The sequence below is a fragment of the Bison bison genome, unplaced genomic scaffold, assembly GCF_000754665.1.
Source record: "Bison bison bison isolate TAMUID 2011002044 unplaced genomic scaffold, Bison_UMD1.0 scf7180017864227, whole genome shotgun sequence".
Classification (NCBI taxonomy): Eukaryota; Metazoa; Chordata; class Mammalia; order Artiodactyla; family Bovidae; genus Bison; species Bison bison.
In genome coordinates, this window is record NW_011494799.1 from 1,388,457 (window position 1) to 1,401,433 (window position 12,977).

General features: G+C 42.6%; 1 long non-coding RNA gene across 1 annotated transcript; it reads left to right on the top strand.

Moving 5' to 3' along the window:
* The first annotated feature begins 1,210 nt into the window (after positions 1-1,210).
* On the top strand, positions 1,211-12,725 carry LOC104992880. Its single transcript, XR_825762.1, has 3 exons — positions 1,211-2,496; positions 3,241-6,045; positions 11,859-12,725. It is a non-coding gene; the product is annotated as an uncharacterized LOC104992880 (long non-coding RNA).
* Positions 12,726-12,977: the final 252 nt, after the last annotated feature.

A 12,977-nucleotide genomic window follows, 5' to 3' on the forward strand; every position in this document is an offset into this window, starting at 1 on the left:
GCAGCCGTCCTGCCGGGGTCCTCTATATGTGAAAGGGAAAGGGAACACACGTGAGGGGCTCCTAGTCTCTGCAGAGCTCAGGATGCCTGCTGGTCGCCCCGATGCTTAGCAACTGTCTACACAGGAGATTGTTAGGCTGCAACACGCCACCAACTCAGGCTAACAGGCCTTTCCCTGAGTTCAGACATAGATGCCCCTCATCTATTAGAAGGCTGGGAATCTAGGTCAGTGCTGGCAGGTTTGCCTGATTCCAACTCTGGTAAAGAAGCAGAATTCCACTCTTCATGAAGACTTGGATGCCCACGTGAGATGAGATGGCTACTTGTTGATTTGCAAACATGTGGTCTGGAACATAAAACACTGAACCTTTTGAGTCAATTGTGTTACCGCCAGTGCTTTTTTGATTCCTTCCACCGATCTGTTCATAGTTAGAAGCATGACTTACATTACCCTTATCTTAACATCCTGAACCATCAGTGTTGTTATTGATCATCAAATTAGTCACTTCCTCTCATTTCAGATCCACTGACAGTTTTGGATGGTTTGAGTTGAGTGGGTTGGACAAGGGGAAATAGGTGATTTCCTTTGCCTCTTGTAGAGTTAATCTCTCATCCAGATACTGCTAAAGCATCTCTTTCAACAGAGGTCTTTATTCCTAGTTTAGCAGCATAACTATAAGGAACAAGTTTCTTCTTTACAAGGCTACAACTCAAAGTCCAAATGATAGATGATTTCCTGGTCCTGAAGAAGACACTTAAGCACTTATATTTCTTTCAACAATTTATTCCAGTTTGAACAAGACAGTCCATTTCTCATGTAAGCATGGAGCAAACAAGTTATGTGTGTTCAAAAAAAAAAAATGTATGGCATTCTTTCAAGTGTTGGATTAGAAGAAGGACTTAGAATGTTGCCAACCAGAAATAGTATTTTTTGAGTGTCCACCATTTAATATTTGGGGGCCTCTCTCCTGTCTGCAGATTTCCCGGGTGGTGCAGTGGTAAAGAATCTGCCTGCTGATGCATGAGAAACAGGAGACAAGGGCTCTATCCTGGGTCAGGAAGATCCCCTGGAGAAAGGAATGGCAATCCATTCCAGTATTCTTACCTGGAAAATTCTACAGACAGAGAAGACTGGCGGGCTACAGTCCATGGGGTCAAAGAGTCTGCCACAGCTGAGCAAGAGAGCATGCACACACTCCTGTCTGCATGAGTTTTCTCTGTTCTTTTATTTTTTATTTTTTTTTATTTTTTTGTTTTCTCTGTTCTTAAAAATCCTGTTTAGGTCTGCCGAGAGAACAAACTTTCTTACCGAGGATTTTTGGATGTTTTCTTGATTCACTCCAGTGGCCCCAATGAAGGAGACTTCTAGTTCTTAATTCCATTTTTCTTTGTTATGTATGGACCTCTCCACCTCCCCTCACAGCCTGTCTACCTACCAAATAACTATTTGGGCTGCTCAGGGAGTCAGGATGGCCCAGAATCTAGAACATATCCACAGCTTCATCCAGCTGTAGAAGTTTCTCTTTCCCCTCCCTTCTCCAGGGGATCTTCCCAATCTGGAGATTGAACCCAGGTTTCCTGCATTGAAGGCAAATTCTTTACCATCTGAGCCACCAGAAAAATCCTCTCTTTTCCCCTGAATACAAATATTTGTTTCAACTAACATGTTTTATTAAGTGTGTTGCATCATCACTGTTAAAAATACCAATTCTGCTGCAATTATTGCCACAAGGAAAGATTTGTAAATATCTTGGAAAAAGAGTCCTTTTTCACCCCCAATACAAATAGCTAAGTTAGCATATGTCTTTCTAAAATCCCTTTCTTTTATAAAAATCATCCCTTTCCTTCCTTCCTGATCTATCAAAAGAGGTACATTTGCCCATGTTCTCCACCCAAGGGTGAAGCATTATATATTTTGATATATGTACTTGGCCCAGAGAGAATCAAAGTGGCTGTAACAGCTTTGATCATAGTAGTTATTTGAGTAATCTTGTGAAAGATTTTTCCAACCAACAGGTCTTTGGAGGAACTGAAACAGGCTTCTTTTATGGGTGCCTCTTAAGGGATCAGTTAGGATCAGAAATGATCGATGCTTCTCTTCTATACTTACAGTCTCTAATGAGAGACCAAGTTGCCTGGGAGTCTCCCCTAAGTGAAGCCTGCCTTGAAGGCTGAGCCATCCTATGTTGAAGAGGAGCAACTGCCACTCAGAAACATTTTCATCAACGTCTTTCTGTGTTGCATGAACCTAAGACTCACCTGAACCACGAGTTATGAGAAAATTCATGCCCCATCACAGCGAAACAGCTGTGTTCCCCCAGTCACTGATTTTGAAAGATGTTAAGGGAAGGTATTTGTTTTGAGCCTGTCGTTTTGGCTACAACTTCCCCTTCAGGTTTTCATATCATGATGTCTCCTAGTCCTGTAACTGTTACCTTGTTTCTCTGATAGAGTCGGGGGGACCCAGGACCAGTCCTTTCCAGCTCCTAATCAGAAGGTAGGTAGACATGACAATATGCCAAGAATTATTTCTGGTGGGGCCCTAACAGCAGAGGAAGTGCCTCTGTAGAATGGCTCATTGTAACAGAAGATAGATATGCCTGACCTGGCTTTTACGACAGATGTCAAATATATTGAAGCATGTTGTGAAGCAGATCAACTTATTGGCAAAGAAACGGAAGACCACCAAGGAGGGTGGCCAGATTTCCTGTCTCTGTGCAGACACAGCAGTGAGTCTGCTGGAGGACCAGTGGGTGGAGAGAGGGGAGACCTGGGTGAGCTGTCTGAATTGCTGCCTTGTCCACACCAGGCTTGTCAATGAAAGTCCCCAAACCACAGAGGTTGCTGGGAGAGTGCAGGGCGGATGGAGGACCAGGGTGGGGGACTAAGGTGACAGGGCCCACCCTGAGAGCAAGCACCTCTTCCATGTAGCATCTTAGGTGCCTCCTGGGCCTGCTCAAGAAATGTTGGTTCCTGAAGGAGAACCCAGTTCTCCTTCCTGGGTTCAGTTCAAGAAAGACTCCTTGAGGGTCCACCGTGTGCCAAGCACAGTGCTGGGCGTTGGAGATGAGTGTTAATACCACCCTGGTTTCAACTGTAATCCCACCCCCGTCACAGAGCTCTCTGCCTCCTTCTTCTGTGTCCCTCTCCCTTGGGAGAACGTGGGGTATTTGGGTGACTCATTAGCTGCTGGGTGGTCTGGGGTAAGTTGATTGACTTCTCTGAGCCTTGTTTTCTTCAGTCACGAAAAGGACACTTGGACTCCTGCCTCATAGAGTTGAGAATATTGGACTTAACAGTGTGATTGTGCTTTGCTAAAAAGACAAGCTGCTGCTGCTAAGTCACTTCAGGCGTGTCTGACTCTGTGTGACCCCATAGATGGTAGCCCACCAGGCTCCCCCATCCCTGGGATTCTCCAGGCAAGAACACTGGAGTGGGTTGCCATTTCCTTCTCCAAAAAAGACCAGCTAGGTAAGCTATATAAGGGGGAGTGATGACTAGCTCACTATTTACCTTTTACCTCATCATGGTTACTTTTCAGGTAATTTATATCACCCTCCACTGAGATTATCTGCTGTTAGATTACAAGCTCCCAGTACCCTTAGCCCTGGGCTCACTTAGTCAAATATGATTATCAGAAAACCTTGGGACAAATGAATTATACAAAGGCCACTTTCCCTTCAAATGGTTATAGCCAGCAGCCAGGTGTTCTGCTTGGTTAGAGAATAACCTGGGTGTCAGCTGCCTCTTTAGCTGGGCACCCTTGTACAGTGCGCAACCCACACAACCGCCCATGGTGAGCCTGCTAGTGTCAGATGGTGCTTGGCCCAACGACATATCTAAATGATTTCAAACTCAATTTATTACAGTCACTGTTATGCCCAGAATGATGGCATTATGTTTTCAATAGGATTACTTTAGCCATTGGATAGACTCAATGGATAAATTACAGATAACGTGTAAAAAGTCACAACAACGGGTTCTTCTCTCCTCTTAAAATGTTTCTTCAAGTCAATCATGGAACTAATGTAGTATTGCATTTTGCCTGGGTTTGCTGGACATAAAGGGTACAGGTTTTTGTTTCTTTGCTTTAAGTTTTTGTGACCATGAACTATGGGAAATCAACACTGACACGGACTAGGAGCAAACCATGGAGGTGACACAAATTATTAAAGAAGGACAGTATGTCTATAGATCTGGGTTCCCCATGATTAGGGAAGGGAGATGAAATAGAGAAGTTGAGACTAGCTTGCAGGGAAAGTTCCTTGTGATATGGAATATTTGTTGGTTTAATTTTCCTGCCTTTGCTTATTCTGTCTAGATAGTTCAGTTACTAAAAGTAAAACCCTTGTTAGATGGAAGAGCTGAACAGTTTCACATTTATATATTCCATTTTGTAGTAGTAACATGGAAAGAAATCTCAAGAAAGCAGATCTACACAGATTTCATCCTCCACACCAGCTTCCAAGGTGGTCAGATGCTTTTTCTATAGAGCAGAAAATGCAAGTCTCTCTAGAAGGAAAAAAAAAACCCCCAGAATCTAGCTTTATGTAAATGACAAGGGAATGGGGTAAAAACGGAACTAAAAAATGGAATTGCTTTGTATGTGGGACAGTTAACTTTAGTGAGATCCTAATGATTAGATTTTTGGCTCCTCAGGAAGCAGTGTGATGCTGTAACTGTCTATCTCTTAGGCAGGCTTGAGGTGTCAAAGGAAAAAAGATTTTTCATTTGAATCTAGAAAATGTAGACTCTGTCACTGGGCTGAAGGAGGAGCAAATGGTTTTTCAACCACAGGAGGATTCCACAAATTCATATTCTTTTCGATTCCTCATTCTGATCCCCCCACCCCGCCTGGCTCCTTTTATTTCCCTTTGAATTTGTGTTAAATTCATTACAGGCTCTTAAAGGAGAAAGGTTCTCAAGGGTTTAATAGAGATGTTAGATGCTATGAATAAAAAAAGGGGGGTGGGGAAGAGGAATTCACCATGGCTTCTTTGAACTAAACTATAGTTCATCTCAAGTGCTTTTCCCCCTTTTGGAGAAAAATATACCCTTCTCCTCCAGGAAGCTCAAAGTCTCAAAGGCCTATATTAACTTGATCTTTGGGAATAGTGTTTTAATTTTTTCCATAATCATCATGCAAATTGATCATGATAATCTCTGGGAAGGAAAATAAGTGAACCAATGGCCTCATTAACTCCAATGCTAGGGGGACCCCGTTCCTAAGAGCTGGTGCCCTCACCCCACACTGGCCCAGGCCTTCTTTGTACATGACTTGGTCCAGTCCCAAGAGTAAGCTGTGACTTCTTCTGTCCCTGACCTGTTTAAATTGCCTTATGCATTTTACTCCTTTAAAAAATAATGGGGGAATAATTTGAAAGGTCCCAACCTTATAAAAGGGATGCTTTTGTTCTCTAGGTTCCAACCAACATCTCCAACTGGGCTGTGACAGGACCTCACCACTGATGGACATGTTTTATTCGGGCCTTACTTAGAGACACTGAGGTCTCAATACGCTTTGGACAATAAACTGAGTCAGTCGGGATTAAAATGTGTGACTCAGATGCCTAATTCTGAATGCTACTCTGTTGAATTAGGAGGGCTTTTTTTTTTTTAGAGTGTGTTTGTTTTGATTTTAATTTAACATGGAGAATGGCAGAGACAAATAGATCTGTCCAAAATAAACTGAGTAACAAATTTTTGAGCTGTGGTGGTTATTAATTTCATGTAAGTGGCTCCTCTTTTTGTTTTTATAAACTGTAAAATTCAAGAGGAAGCAGAACCAAATGTAATATACTTTTATTGATTGCCTGCTAGGTGCCAAGCAAGGTGTTAAATGTTTGCAAATGCTGCCTTATTTATCCTTGTCTTACAGATGAGGAAAAAGGGATGGGACAAGGTGAAATAGACTGCCCTGCTGGAAAACAGCCTCGTCATTTACAGATCTGCCTCACTGCTGAAAAGAATTTGACACATTGTTTGAAAATTAACTTCCTCAGAGCAGTATTGAGCTACACTGTTCTCAGTGGACCTTGTCCTTCCAGTGAGTAGTGAGGAAGTTACTAGAACTCTTGGAGCCACTGGGTGCTACGCATCTGGATGAGGACAGTAGATGTCCAGTACTGTGCCTTGTGGCCACTATTACCTTCCACTGATTAACTATCCATGGCTGAAAAATCGGTATCTGGTGAGTGAGTGCATGCTAAGTTGCTTCAGTCATGTCTGACTGCGACTCTATGGACTGGAGCCCACCAGGCTCCTCTGTCCATGGGATTCTCCAGGCAAGAACACTGGAGTGGGTTGCCATTCCCTTCTCCAGGGGATCTTCCCAACCAACGGATCAAACCCAACTCTCATGTCTCTTGCATTGACAGGCAAGTTCTTTACTGCTAGCACCACCTGGGTGCTAGCCCAGTTATCTGTATATGTATAAGTAAATCACTTTGCTGTATACATTAAACTAATACAACATTGCAAATCAACTATACCAATATAAAATAACAAATTTAAATAACAAAAGAAAAACATTAAAGCTAAGAAAAAGAGAAAAAATACGGCGGGGCTTCTCACTGTGGTGGTTTCTCCTGCTGTGGAGCTGAGGCTCTTGGGTGGGCGGGCTTCAGTAGTTTCTGGGCCAGGGCTCGGTAGCTGCAGTTCCTGGGCTCTAGAGCACAGGGTCAGTAGCTGTGGTACATGGGCTTAGTTGCTCTGTGGCAGGTGGGATCTTACTGGACCAGGGATCAAACCCATGTCTCCTGCGTTGGCAGGCAGATTCTTTGCCGCTGAGCCACCAGGGAAGCCCCAGGTGACTTTAAAGTCAATGTGATCTCTCTCAAAATATTCTATAGTCAGTATGCATTGACACCTACTATCTGTAAGGTATTGCATTAGAAGACAATGAAATACATCTTCAAGAACCATTAGTTGAGTTTGGGCTACATGCTGGAAATTGTGCTATGAGCTCCAGATACAAAGATAAAGGGGCCTGATTGCCTGGTTAGGAGGGTGGCTTTCTGAACATACACAGTCAGTATTAGAATGATACCAAACAGCAGAGTGACTTGAAGACTTAAAGAAGACTTTGGAGATATAGTAACACTCGAGCTGGGTTTTAAAGTTGTTAGTAAGAGTTCTTCAGATGGAGATGTTGCGGGAAACACTTGCTATTTTGAGGGAACTTCATGTTTAATTTGATAAAGCAAGAGCATGTTATTGCCTTTGAAACAGCCAGAAACAGGGTATGATTGGTGTGTCATGGAGCAGGGCTGACGCTACCATTCATTTACTGGGAGAATGGTATTTTCTCAGACTACGCTTAGAACAATGGTTCCTTGAGATGTGAATTGGTATTGACTGAGAAAACAGGAGGTTTTAAGGTCAAATAAAATGGAGGGAACACTGAGTTAGGCTGTAACCGGATTTTTTCTTCAAGACCTCAGACTCTTTAACATGCTGCTCTGCATGATTAATTTGCAAGAACTTGCCCTGAACCTCTTTGTCTCTCCCTTTTCATAGTGCACCCAGGGCTCCATGGGTCCCACAGCGGAAAATACTGCTTTAAGATAGCGGCAGGTGTCACCTGCCTTTGAGAAGTGAATGGTTTCTATTTCAGAAAGGAAATGTGGGCACCTGGGAGGAAGAATGCCAATGATGAGAGACCAGATGCAAGGCAGCTTATAACCAAATTGTGACATCTTCTAGGCAGAACAAACAAATAGGAGTCAGAATTAAAGCATGTAAGCCATGGAATGCAGTGGTGGAATGGAAGGAGACTCAGCAGGTAGCCTGGATACTTGGAGACCATACGGAGGGGTTGATGAGAAAAAATTATCTGAGGGTGACACCCTAGTGTCTAGTTGGGACGCTTGGACAGTGAAGAAAAATGATAGGTAGAAGATGAGAAAATTAATTCCATTTGGGAATGGTATAATTGAGATGTCTATAAGACCTCTCAATAGAGCTGGTCAATTTAGCCAAGGGTTGGGGACCTAATCTCCATCTCAAGACACACAGGATCATAATTTTATTCTTCTATGATGCTTCAAATGACTATTATCCAAAGGTGTCTCAGGATTTACTGTAATTGTGTTGCTTAACAATAAATACATAGAAATGCAGGTAATAGAGAACTGTGTTTAATAGAAAGAGGAAAGTAAGTCAATGATTGACTGTATTTATTGAACTACTAGTGTGTTCCTAGCCTAGCAACTGTGTATGTGTGTGTGTGTGTGTGTGTGTGTGTGTGTTAGGCGCTCAGTTGTGTCTGACTCTTTGCAGCTCTATGGACTGTAGCCTGCCAGGCTCCTCTATCCATGGGATTCTCCAGGCAAGAATACTGGAGCAGGTAGCCATTCCCTTCTCTGGGGGATCTTTCCAACTCAGAGATCAAACTCTGGTCTCCCGCACTGCGTGCAGAGTCTTTACTGTCTGAGATACCTGGGGAATCCTAGCAACAGTACATAAGGGAAAAGCAAGCAAAATAAATAAATAAATACATACATAAAAAAAGAAAGACAAGGAAAAGAAAAATACACAACCTTTGCTCAAGGACCTTACTGTCTAAAGCTTACAGAAAATGTTTCAAGTGGTTGGATTTCTCTGTTGGGATCTTTGGACATTCTGCTTGCTAAATGGCTCAGGCAGTAAAGAATCCAACTATAATGCAGGAGACCTGGGTTTGATTCTTGCGTCAGGAAGATCCCCTGGAGAAGGGAATGGTTACCCACTCCAGTATTCTTGCCTGGAGAATTCCATGGACAGAGGAGCCTGACAGGGTACAGTCCATGAGGTTGCAAAGAGGTGGACACAACTGAGTAACTAAGCATGATGACTTGCTAGATGAGCTAGGGCAAGTTATATAACTTCTTAAAGCTTGGGTGTTCTCATTTGTAAATTTTTATCTGTAGAATATTAGTACAGAAATTGTGAGGATTGCTAGGGTTAAACTAAAAATTATTTACTGTATTTTGAATGAATAAAATAAATTTATTTAGGAATAATGTATGCATTGTGATCCATTAATACATTTCACTATTTTTATTTGATTTCCAGTTAATATCAAATAATAACTTGTCTATTTGAATTGCAAAAATCAAGCTGGTTTGAATTAAAGAAGTGTGAAAAATTCTTGGGTTGGCAAAATACATAACACTTTCATCAATTAAAAATAGGTAAAATGTGTTAAAAATAATGAAAAGTTCATATTTTAATTGAACTGGCTTTTCACAAGCCTATATTTTATGAAGCTTAATGAAACAAAAATTGAAATGGTGCCCATTATGAAATCTGTGTTAATTGTTATGATTCTCATAAAGTTCATATGATTCCAAAAAGTTTTGCAGTTACACCAACTCGAAATGTACAGTACTTGTCTTTCATTCTCTCTGGATATATTTTTGGTAATAAAGACCAATTATGCACCTTGGCAAACAGCATTTGCTAAATTGAAAACTTCCTTTAAAAACACTAGAAACTTTGGACATGATACTGCCAAAACTGCAGGGTGCTTTTGCTAATCTGACAAAACTTTCTTTGTTCTTTCTGGCTTCATCAAGAGCAAGGCTGTTTCTTCACTTTACTATTACCCTAATACTGTCATCGTCTTAAATATCCTTGTGCTAGAAGGCACTGCAATATTAATTAAAAATACAGTCTAATTATTTACCCTAGTTGGTTCACACAAACCTCTACAGTGTAATCAGCGCACTCCCTTCTGGGGTTTCACAGCATTTTGGACTGAAATAGGAAGGTTTGTTACTGACTTACACTTGGCTCATGAGTGTAATTAAGTATAACCTACAATTCACCTTTAGGTCACTAGATCAAACATAACTTATCCAGCCCATGTCGAAAAGTATGGGCTGTATTGACTGGTGGGCGGCACACATGAATGAATGGAACTTTTAATTTACCTCCAGGCCTCTCAGGGAACATGTGGAGTGTTTCCGAAGACAGAGGGAAAGCAGAGGGTTACCAAATCAGTCACTGGCTTCAGACAGTCCTCAGCGCAAAGCACCATCAACCACGCCTGAGCACAGCTTGTCTGCAACTGTGTTTAGCGACCATCAGTAGCCTAGCGTGGCAGACAGATATTTTCTAGCTGTTAGGAGTGTGTGTGAAGACTCTGGGTGTGCCTGGTCCTGAATCACCCAGTAAGCTTGTCTTTTGGAAGCTCAGCATAGAAATGTTGCTAGGCCCAGCCGAGTGGTCAGATCTTTATAAAGATCTTTAAAATCTTTTGTCCTTGGGCTTATCTGGCATTATTTAATAAGGGAGAAGTTTCTTCCGGAAGGACCCACCGAGGGCATTGGTCTCCTCCATAAACATGTGTTAGAAAGAGTGAGGGTGACGAAGCTGGTTTATCAGCATAAAATGTCCAAATGTTACCCCTACCACCTTAACATTTAAATTGCCATCTGGGAGTCCTATTCAGTTTGAAATGCCCAACTGGCTGGCCTGAGGAAGAAACAAAGGGGCAGACAACCACATGAAAAAGTTTGGACAATGAGGAACAATAGTAAAAGTAAAATAATATTTGATTCTAGTTATTGACACTCATTAGAACTCAGACTGATTGAAGTGTACGTTCTTTGATAGACACGGTAGAAGATGAGATTCTGTTCTGAAAGGTTGTTTGGGCAAGGTATGGAAGACTTTGAGTATCTTGAATGTTTTGTATCTTTAAAAAAATGTTTTATTTTATATTTGAGTATAGCAAAGAGTCGGACACGACTGAGTGACTGAACTGACTGACCAACTGATAGCCAATTAACAATCTTTTGATGGTTTCAGGTGGACAGCAAGAGGACTTGGTCATACATATATATCAAGCCAATCTGCCCCAAACTCCCCTCCCATCCAGGCTTTCACATAACATTAACCTTGTTGGTTATTCATTATATGTAGCAGTATATATGTGTCTATTCCAAACTCCCTAACTATTCCTTCCCCTCCATCCTTCCCCCTTGGTAACCATAAGTTTGTTCTCTGTCTGGGAGTCTGTTTCTATTTTGTAAGTAAGTTCATTTGTATAATTTCTTTTTTAATGATGTAGTTTTACATATATAAGCTATTCAATAGGAAATCTTAAAAAAAATTAAATTATTAATTGGAAGATAGTTGCTTTGCAATATTGTATTGGTTTCTTCCAAAGAGCGATGTGAGTCAGCTGTAAGTATACATATATCCGCTCCCTCTTGAGCGTCCCCCACCCCCATCTCACCCCGCTAGGTCATCACAGAGCAGCAGGTTGAGCGCCCTGTGTTATATAGCAACTGTCCACTGGATGCCTATTTCACAAATGATGCTGTACTTCAGTACTACTCGCTCCGTTTGCCCCACCCTCGCCTTCCCCAGGGGGCTCGGTGGTAAGAGTCCACCTGCCAATGCAGCAGACACTGGAGACGCAGGTTCGATCCCAGGGTCGGGAAGATCCCCTGGAGGAGGAAATGGCTACCCATTCTAGTATTCTTGCCTGGAGAATCCCATGGATAGAGGAGCCTGGCAGGCGACAGTCCATGGGGTCGCAAAAGAGTCAGACATGACTGAGTGACTAACACTAGCGGTTATCATCCCTCCTTCCCCTGCGTGTCCACTGTCTATTCCTGCCCTGCAAATAGGTTCATCAGCACCATTTTCCTAGGCTCCATGTATACGTGTTAACATAGATATTACAAAAAAAAGAAAGTTATAGGTCAGCGTCCCTGATAAACATAGGACGATCTTATTCATCCAGAGTCTGAAATGATGGCAGGCATCTTCAGTGACTTTCCCGATTGAATTTAACCTGATGTTTTGGCTGAGGTAAGTTAAGACTTCAGGGTAGAAATGGGCTAACTCTGTTTTACAATTCGACAGATAGTAGCTGTCAAGAGGGTAAATCAAGACACCAAAGGAAGATAGTACACGATGCCTCTCCTGGGAGGTTCTGTGAAGAGGAAAGAGGACAAAGCAACCAGAGGTGGTGGTGTTCGCCTTCTGCCTGCGGAGAAGTGACTGTCAGCTGGAGGCTCTGATTCACAGAAACACAGAGGTCACGTGAGATATAAAGTCAAACAGAAAGAGATATATGTGTACCTGGAACATTTTTTTAAATAATGAGTTGATTTGGAGAGTTGGTTGAATCTGCTGAAAAGCATTATAAGACCCACCACGTTTGTTCCAGTGGATATACTGTCCACCCACCCATTCACTCAACAGTATTCATGGACCACTTACTACCAGCTGGTTACTAGGACATGCAAAACAAAAGCCCTTGACCTCACAGAACTTGCACTCAGATGAAGTGTCCAAGGAGAGAAGGCTTTCACTATCCATTGGAAACGTGGGGAAAGGGGAGGACCACTTGAGGAGTGGAGGGGAGGTGGACAGGTCCCATCCTGCCAGCTCTTGTACTCTTAACATTCAGAGAAATGAGGAGCCGTTGAAGATTTTTAAGTAGGGAAATAAAATGATCAGATTAGCTTCTAAGGGTCCTCTTTCAGCATCCTCATGGCTTCTGTACACGTTCATTTTCTCCCTGCTGCCCATGTAGACAGAGTTTTCTAACAACCTCAGAAAACTGAGGGGAGCAGAGGAGCTTTGGTGCAGAGAAACTGGAAATGGATGAAAATGTTATTTATTTTTTCAGTTGAGTTTGGACTCTGGAAGCCACCAGGACTTCCCAGGTGGCTCAGATGGTAAAGAGTCTGTCTGTAATGCAGGAGACCTGGGTTCGATCCCTGGGTCAGAAGATCCCCTGGAGGAGGGCATGGCAACCCACTCCAGTATTCTGGCCTGGAGAATCCCATGGACAGAGGAGCCTGGTGGGCTACAGTCCATGGAGTTGCAAGTAGCTGGACATGACTGATCGACTCTCATTCACTCACTTGGACTCCTGAGACCTTACAACTGGACCACACAGTAGCTCCATGGTTGCCCTGGGTCTGATGCGCTCTTCTCCTGCCCTAGGAGCCTTCCCAAACCTTGATCACAGCG